Below are 9636 nucleotides of genomic sequence, written 5' to 3' on the forward strand. Positions count from 1 at the left end.
CAACAGATGAATGCAGGTTCACACTGAGCACATTACAGACGTGACAGTCTGGAGACGCCGTGGAGAACGTTCTGCTAGCCTGCACATCCTCCAGCATGACCGGTTTGGCGGTGGGTCAGTCATGGTGTGAGAGGCATTTCTTTGGGGTGGCCGCACAGCCCTCCATGTGCTCGCCAGAGGTAGCCTGACTGCCATTAAGGTACCGAGATGAGATCCTCAGACCCCTTGTGAGACCATATGCTGGTGCGGTTGGCCCTGGGGTTCCTCCTAATGCAAGACAATGCTAGACCTCATGTGGCTGGAGTGTTTCAGCAGTTCCTGCAAGAGGAAGGCATTGATGCTATGGACTGGCCCGCCCGTTCCCAGACCTGAATCAATTGAGCAATCTGGGACATCATGTTCTCGCTCCATCCACCAACGCCACGTTGCACCACAGACTTGTCCAGGAGTGGCGGATGCTTTAGTCCAGGTCTGGAGGAGATCCCTCAGGAGACCATCCGCCACCTACATCAGGACATGCCCAGGCATTTGTAGGGAGGTCATACAGGCACGTGGAGGCCACAACACACTACTGAGCCTCATTTTGACTTGTTTTTAAGGACATTACATCAAAGTTGGATCAGCCTGTAGTGTTTTTCCACTTTTCATTTTGAGTGTGACTCCAAATCCAGACCTCCATGGGTTGATAAACATTCAACTATGTAAAGAAAAAAGTATTTCATAAGAAATATTTCATTCATTCAGATCTAGGATGTGTTATTTAGTGTCTCTTTATTTTTTGAAGCAGTGTACATAAATACACACACACAAATATATATAATGGCCAAGAATGTTGAAATTGCAATGAGCCAATAGGGGATTCTTGGCAGGTTGTTTTTCAGGAAGTCGCCCCCAATATGTCTGGTGATGTCATATTACAGAGTCTACTTTTAATGAAGTGCTGTTCACGTCACATTATAATATGAACAGCACTTCTATATGATATGTTGTTGTGCAGTTGGAAAGTAAAGTAAGAAGGTTATGACAAAAGGTAAGCAAGCCTTGTCGAGCACAGAATGGCCCATTGGGCAGGAGCCCGTCTCCTGATTCTGTAGAGTGTAGGCAGCTTGAGTTACAAGTACACCTCCTGGACAGGATGCTTGTCTATCTCCTGATTCTGTAGGGGTAGGCAGCTTGATGTACAAGTACACCTCCTGGACAGGAAACTAGTCTATCACAGGGCCTTACCCCCAGGCTATCTCCCTAATAATGAGTTCCAAGTGGAGCGGGATCAGGTCCCAGTTTAAGAGTCTTTTGTATGACTCAACCGGGATCCCCCAACCTTTCAATCTGAGGCCGGACACTCTACCACAAGGCCACAGAGTTGGAAATAGGAACTCACATCTTTTGGTGGCTCTCATCAGTGAAGTAGAATATTCTGGCATGTGGAAGCCCAGCTCAGACAGGTACTGCAGACAGAGGAGTACCAGGCCCACAGGACTCAAACTGTGGAGAGGAGGGAGGACATGGAAGGAGTATTAGGTTATATGGGTGTAGATATGCTTATGTGTATATGTGCTCATGCGCTTTTATATGTATTTGTGCTAATATTAGGTACTTGTCTATGTTTATATAGGTGCTTCTATAGGTGTCTTACTTGAGCAGGTATGCTGCAAGATGTGCAGCAGGTAGAGACAGATGTACTGCAGCTGGCGATATCTCCTCCTGAGCGATCAACGACAACAAGCAGTCACACCAAGAACTCTCTGGTCTGTCAACAGGAATGGAACCACTGCAGAAAGACGGCATGTGGGTGCAACTAATTTAGGGAATAGTTCACCCGAATGGCACGTTTCCATATCATTTTCTTTTACGTGAAAGTAAAGGAGTCTCTAGGACAATGAGATGAATTGCAGCTTTCAATGTTCAGATTCAAAAAAACACTCGCACATCTGAGCAATCTTATTGCAGGTGCATGGCAACAACAATTGAACAAGATGAAGGAAAAAGGAAACCGCACACATGGTCTTGATAGTATCACCGATATTTAATAAGCTTACGTATCGGCCACACGGCCTTCGTCAGAGCTTTTGGGATTTTTTGAAAGTTGCACCCTTATGTAGACCTGGCCCCACCACATCCACTTCTACACATCGAAGGGGGTTGGAGGCAAAGGAAAATAAATAAGTGCTAACCAAATATAACAAGTGCATTTCATAAATATTACAAAAAGTGTATAAATAAGGCGTATTGAACACTTCTGTATAATCTCAATGAGACATAGCAAGTTCATTAGTCATTGGGTACATCATATGAAAAACGTCAGAATAATCTACAAGAGACACATATCATGTTCCAATTCACAGAATAACATACAAAGGCATTTCATCATTAAGTCCTTTTGGAAACAAGCTTTTCAATGTCAGGAAAGTAACATGTGATTGTCATTTGGGTAAACAATCATTTTTATGATGAATATAATCTGACAGAATTCCTTATTCAGTCTATGGGCTGATTTAATGAAGATTTCCTTTCAGCTAATTGTTTTCACACAACACACACACACAGATATCAGTCCTCTGTTTCCCACAGCCTCAGCACTGACCTTGCGTACTTTCTGGAAGTAGAGCTCAGGCAGGGCGTGAAGCCAGTAGGCCAGCTGAGTGAGGTAAAAGAACTTCACCTGAAAACTGCAACAGAGAGAGAGCGGTTGTTCAAGGATACGGTACAGAACAGGGGAACTACCCAGTGATGTATAGAAACCCTGGATTGCTGATGCTATGCATTTGCCATTGAGAGGCTTTGAAGCCACCGGCAATCCCMAGTAGGATCAGTCTTCCATGGGAATGAATGGAATTCTACAATRTTTCAATTAAATGTTTCAAGAACAAAATAACATGTATTTAAGTATGTTGTAGTGGCGACAGTAACATTAGTCATCTCAAAATTATACTTTAAGGAAAATGTTTTTGTTTTAATTTTTAACKTGTTTAGCTGACATMMTATAAAGTATGCATTAAGGTGTCTAATAAAATACATGTGGCAAAATCCAATGTAGACATTAATGCATTTCTATATACTCCAAAACAAAAAACAATTACAATGGAGGAGTGCCAAGATGGAAGCAMGGTGGCTTCAACCCAGCCCATCTGTAAATAGCACACCCAACAACCTCATCCCCATATTGTTATTTATTTATTTTTTGGTCTTTGCATCCCAGTATCTCTACTTGCACATCATCTTCTGCACATCTATTCACTCCAGTGTTAATGCTAAATTGTAATTATTTCGCCACTATGGCCTATTTATTGTCTTACCTCCCTAATCTTTTGCACACACTGTACATAGATTTTTCTATTGTGTTACTGACTATACGTTTGTTTATCCCATGTGTAACTCTGTTGTTGTTTTTGTCGCACTGCTTTGCTTCATCTTGGCCAGGTCGCAGTTGTACTTGTTCTCAACTGGCCTACCTGGTTAAATAAAGGTGAAATAACCAAAAATCACAGCGCCCCCTATCAGTCATCTATTGTATATATACAGTGCATGAGGAAAATATTCAGACCCCTTGACTTTTTCCACATTTTCTTACGTTAAGACTTATTCTAAAATAGATTAAATAGTCCCCCCCTCATCAATCCACACACAATACCCTATAATGCCAAAGCAAAAACAGGTTTAGACATTTTTGCAAATGTATTAAATTAAACTGAAATATTACATTTACATAAGTATTCAGACCCTTTACTCAGTACTTTATTGAAGCACCTTTGGCAACGATTACAGCCTACAGTCGTGGCCAAAAGTTTTGACAATGACAAATATTAATTTCCACAAAGTTTGCTGCTTCAGTGTCTTTAGATATTTTTGGCAGATGCTACTATGGAATACTGAAGTATAATTACAAGCATTTCATAAGTGTCAAAGGCTTTTATTGACAATTACATGAAGTTTATACAAAGACTCAATATTTGCAGTGTTGACCCTTCTTTTCAAGACCTCTGCAATCCGCCCTGGCATGCTGTCAATTAATTTCTGGCCCACATCCTGACTGATGGCAGCCCATTCTAGCATAATCAATGCTTGGAGTTTGTCTGAATTTGTGGGGTTTTGTTTGTCCACCCGCCTCATGAGGATTGACCACACATTCTCAATGGGATTAAGGTCTGGGGAGTTTCCTGGCCATGGACCCAAAATATCGATGTTTTGTTCCCCGAGCCACTTAGTTATCACTTTTGCCTTATGGCAAGGTGCTCCATCATGCTGGAAAAGGCATTGTTTGTCACCAAACTGTTCCTGGACGGTTGGGAGAAGTTGCTCTCAGAGGATGTGTTGGTACCATTCTTTATTCATGGCTGTGTCTACTTTAGGGCAAAATTGTGAAGTGAGCCACACCCCTGGCTGAAGAAGCAACCCCACACATGAATGTTCTAGGATGCTTTCGTTGGCAGGACACAGGACTGATGGTAGTGCTCACCTTGTCTTTCTCCGGACAAGCTTTTTCCGATGAACACATCACAAACAATCGGAAAGGGATTCATCAGAGGACACATGACTTTACACCCAGTCCTCAGCACGTCCAATCCCTGTACCTTTATTGGCAGAAATATCAGTCTGTCCCTGATGTTTTTCCTGGAGAAGTGGCTTCTTTTTGCTGCCCTTCTTTGACACCAAGGGCCATCCCAGGAAAAGTCTTCGCCTCACTGCTGCGTGCAGAATGCACTCACACCTGCCGCTACCATTCCTGAGCAAGCTCTGTACCTGCGTGCGTGCCCCGATCCCGCAAGCTGACATCAAACTTCAGTAGACGGGTCGGTGGCACTTGCGGAACTTCTTGGACGCCCTGAAACACTTACTACAACATTGAACCGCTCTCCTGAAGTCTTGAATGAATCCGAAGTTACAATGCATCTGGACTTTGTGCTCCTACTGGCATAGGCAATCCTTGCCTGTGAACGCCTTTTTGTGCAAAGCCAATTGCATGGCAGCGCCACGTTTCTTCACTTGTGAGAGTGTACCATGTAGGTAAGAAATATGAAGAATGTCAAGCACCCAACCCTCCCTTTTGAAGCTTCCAGTCTGTTATTCAAACTCAAATTTAGCATTAGACACGTAGTGATGCTCCAGCCTCTGTTCGTCATAACTTACTCACACCGTGTTAACGAGAAGAATCACGACATGATTGTCAGCTGAGTCCATTTTTGTGGCAGGGTCTGAAATGCAGCTGGAAAGTAGTTTGTGGGGATTCAGTTAATTTAGCATGCAAAGAGCGGGCACTTGTGCAATTAATATGCAAATTCAATTGCTGATCACTCGATAGTTACAGATAATAACCATTCTGGAGTATATAGCAAAATTGCCCATCATACAAAACTGCATTAGCAAGCGAAAAGACTTGTCTGAAACAGTTATATTGTGTCATCTCTTCAAAACTTTTGGCCACGGACTGTAGAGTCTATCTTGGGTACGACGGCCTATCAATCGCTTGGCACAGCACTGTATTTTGGCGTGTTTCCCCATTCATTCTGCTGCAGATACTCTCACAGCTCTGTCATGTTGGATGGGGAGCATTTGCTACACATGCTATTTTTCAGGTCTCTCCAGCAAGATGTTCAACGATCAGTTCAAAGTCACGGGCTTGGCTGTGTTCACTCAAGAGACATTCAGAGACTTGTCCAGAAGCCACTCTCTGCCGCTCTCTTGGCTGTGTGCTTAGCATCATTATCCTGTTGGAAGGTGAACCTTCAATCCTGTCTGAGGTCCTGAGCAGGTTTTCATCAAGGACCGCTCTATACTKTGCTCCGTTCATATTTCCCTCGATCCTGACTAGTCTCCCAGTCCCTGCCGCTGAAAAACATCCCCACAGTATGATGCTGCCACCACCATGCTTCACTGTAGGGATGCTGCCAGGTTTCCTCCAGATGTGAGGCTTTGCATTCTTGCCAAAAACTTAAATCTTGATTTCAGCAGAGCAAAGAATCTTGTTTCTCATGGTCTGAGATTTTTTAGGTGTCTTTTGGCAAACTCCAAGCAGGCTGTCGTGCGTTTTACTGAACAGTGGCTTCCATCTGGCCACTCTACCATAAAGGCCTGATTGGTGGAATGCTGCAGAGATGGTTGACATTCTGGGAGGTTCTCCCATCTCCACAGAGGAACTCTGGAGCTCTGTCAGAGTGACCATCGGGTTTTTGTTCACATCCCTGACCAAGGCCCTTCTGCCCCGATTGCTCAGTTTTGCCAGGTGGCCAATTCTAGGAAGAGTCTTCAAACTTCTTCCATTTAAGAATGATGGAGGCCACTGTGTTCTTGGGGACCTTCAATACTGCAGAAATGTTTTGGTGTCCTTCCCCAGATCTCTGCCTCGACACAATCCTGTCTCGGAGCTCTACGGACAATTCCTTCGACCTCATGGCTTGGTTTTGCTCTGATATGCACTGTCAACTGCAGAACCTTATATAGACAGGTGTGTGCCTTTCCAAATCATGTCCAATCAATTGAATTTACCACAGGTAACTTCAATCAAGTTGTAGAAACATCTCAAGGATGATCAATGGAAACAGGATGCACCTGAGCTCAATTTCAAGTCTCATAGCAAAGGGTTGGAATAGTTATGTAAATAAGGTACCATTTTTTAATTGTTAATACATTTGCAAAAGAAATCTAAACCTGTTAGCCCTTTGTCATTATGGGGTATTGTGTGTAGATTGATGAGGATTTTTTATTTATTTAATAGATTTTTGAATACGTGTGTAATGTAACAAAATGTGTTTTGTCAAGGGGTCTGAATACTTTCCGAGAGCACTGTATATATATATATATATAAAAATCACTGGAACTACCCTACAGGTCCTGGTTAAGAGTAGTCTGCTATTCCATTTCAGATGCAGTCCCTGTTTAGTGCTGAGTCATCATACCGGAGGTGGACATGTGGGTAGTTCTCCCAAAGGCTGCTTGGGTGAAACACGTATCCTTCCTGCAAAGGGACAAGGGAGACAGTGGAATTGTTCATGAAGATTTGACCTAACACTACACATTAATGTGTGTGTGGCTGCGTATGTGTTTGTGTGCATTCATGCGTTTCTTACTGTTATAAGTATGTAGAAACTCCACACGCTGGACACCAGGTGAAACACACACAGCTGGCCTGACTCACTGAACTTGGTGTTCTTGCTTTTTGAGAGATGGAGGCGCCTATTCACTTTCTAACAACGAAAAAAAAAGAGCTGCAAAATGTCATCATGATACAAATGAAGTGTACAAAAATAAAATGACCTACAAACAAGATGGGTATTTTTAGCCACTCTGAAGCCCTTCTGARGGGTTACTACAAAGCAGGATCAATGAGTTAGCCAGCTAACTTCCAKAACAGAAATAACTACTGATTTTATGGTTCATWAAAAAAAAGCTAAACCTAGATATGTCTTTTTGTTTGTTAAATAAATTAGAGTTATATCAGAAAATGTTGACAACTTTGCTGGCTAACTCCATATGCTGCTTTGTAGTACACCCCTCTGAGCAGAGACATGCCGTTCAAGCGTTAAGCCATTGTAAAACACACTTGAGTATGGAGCTAGAGAGGAAAATAATAACAATCCCATTACAATCTCATTCCTGTTACCCGGGTCCCAGATCTGTTTGTGTCGTCTGGCCAACTCTTATGGTCACGGTCTTGCTAAACATTAGGAGTTAGCAAGATAGCCCAAACAGATTTGGGATCAGGGCCCGTATCCACAAAGCATCTTAGAGTRGGAGTGCTGATCTAAGATCAGTTTTGCCTTTTAGAWTTTTTKCCATAATGAATAAAGAATATAAWGGTATAGATCCTARATCAGCACTGCTTTGTGGATACGAGCACAGGCTACATTCCTGTGTCCTGCAAGTTGTCTAGGAGAGCAGACAGAAAGATAACTCAATTTGACCTTGTGACCTCCTGAGGAGTCTGTCTGGAGTAGGCCCAATTGACACTGATCTAAGGTCAGTTTCGCATGTCCACTTCAAATGGTTCATGTAATGATTGACTGATCCTACATCTGTGCTTAAAAGGGTGCTCTTGCTACTCAGACCTGAATCTCCATTTTATCACTTGTGTTTCCCTACCATTGTATCAATAAGTCGGGCCACCCCGCCTAGCCCCCATTGACTCCAGCCTGTAATAGTTTAGCATATATTGGTTTCAATTGACAGACAGTTAAGATGCCAGAGTGCCTTGGCTGTTGCTTTGGGAACCTTTGCACCCTACTTAGAAAAAAATGATCTAGGGGATACAAAAACACTAATACCCAAAATGCAGTGGGTCTCGGTAGTACTTACATCCAGGACGTACTCCTGCACCACGGCGTGGAGGATGATGGTGATGAAGAAATAGAAGAGGATGGTGGTGCAGTCTTGCCAGCCGTACTGGTACAACGTCACCTCTCCCTCTGGACAGACGGACCGAAGGACGAACAGACAGACAAGAAGACCGACAGACAGGCAGGAGGACAGACAGACAGGCAGGAGGGAGGACAGAGAGGCAGGAGGGAGGACATACAGACAAACAGGAAGACCCGACAGACAAACAGGAAGACCCGACAGACAGACAGAGAAACAGGAAGACCCGACAGACAGACGGGAGGACGGGCAGAAAGACCGTGCAGACAGACCGACAGACAGGAAGACCGACAGGACAGGAGAATGGACGGACGGACAGACAGACAAGACAGGAAGACCGACAGTCAGACAAGACAGGCCGACAGACAGGAAGACCGATAGACAGGACGGACAGGCAGATGGATAGACAGGCAGACATGATGACGGACGGACAGGCAGACAGGAGAACGGACAGACAGGAGGACAGACAGAAAGGATGATAGATGGACAGACAGGAGGATGGACAGACAGGACAGACAGGAGGACGGACAGACAGGATGGCAGACAGGAGAACGGACGGACAGACAGACAAGCAGGACAGACAGACAGGCGGACGGACAGAAAGGATGACCGATAGGAGGAAGGGCGGACGGACAGACAGGAGGGCGGACAGACAGGAGGGCGGACGGATGGACGGACACACAGGAGAATGGACAGACAGACGGGAGGAAGGGAAGACAGACGGGAGGACGGACGGAAGGGAAAGGAAGACAGACGGGAGGACGGACGGAAGGGAAAGGAAGACAGACGGGAGGACGGACGGAAGGGAAGGGAAGACAGACGGAAGGGAAGGGAAGAGAGACGGAAGGGAAGGGAAGACAGACGGAAGGACGGACGGGAAGACAGACGGAAGGAAGGGAAGACAGACGTAAGGAAGACAGACGGAAGGACGGAATGACAGACAGGAGGACAGCCGGAATGACAGACAGGACGGACAGACAGGAGGGCGGACGGACAGACAGGAGGGCGGATGGACGGACGGACGGACAGACAGGAGGGCGGACAAACAGGATGACGGACAGACAGACGGTAGGACGTACGGACAGACGGACGGACGTACAGAAGGGAAGACAGACGGGAGGACGGACGGAAGGGAAGACAGACGGAATGACAGACAGGAGGACAGAAACAGGACGGATGGACAGACAAACAGGACGGACGGGAGGACAAACAATGAAGAACAGGGAGGCATAATGAATAACAAGGGACACTGGTCATACACAAACGTAGGCTACAGCTAGGAATGCG

The 9636-nt window shown here is 44.9% G+C and overlaps 1 pseudogene; it reads right to left on the reverse strand.

Annotated features, from left to right (window-relative positions):
• Positions 1-9636, reverse strand: part of LOC111954058 (translocating chain-associated membrane protein 2-like) — a 17370-nt pseudogene that overhangs the window by 1901 nt on the left and 5833 nt on the right.

Source organism: Salvelinus sp. IW2-2015, linkage group LG28, assembly GCF_002910315.2.
Source record: "Salvelinus sp. IW2-2015 linkage group LG28, ASM291031v2, whole genome shotgun sequence".
In the NCBI taxonomy this organism is placed as follows: domain Eukaryota; kingdom Metazoa; phylum Chordata; class Actinopteri; order Salmoniformes; family Salmonidae; genus Salvelinus; species Salvelinus sp. IW2-2015.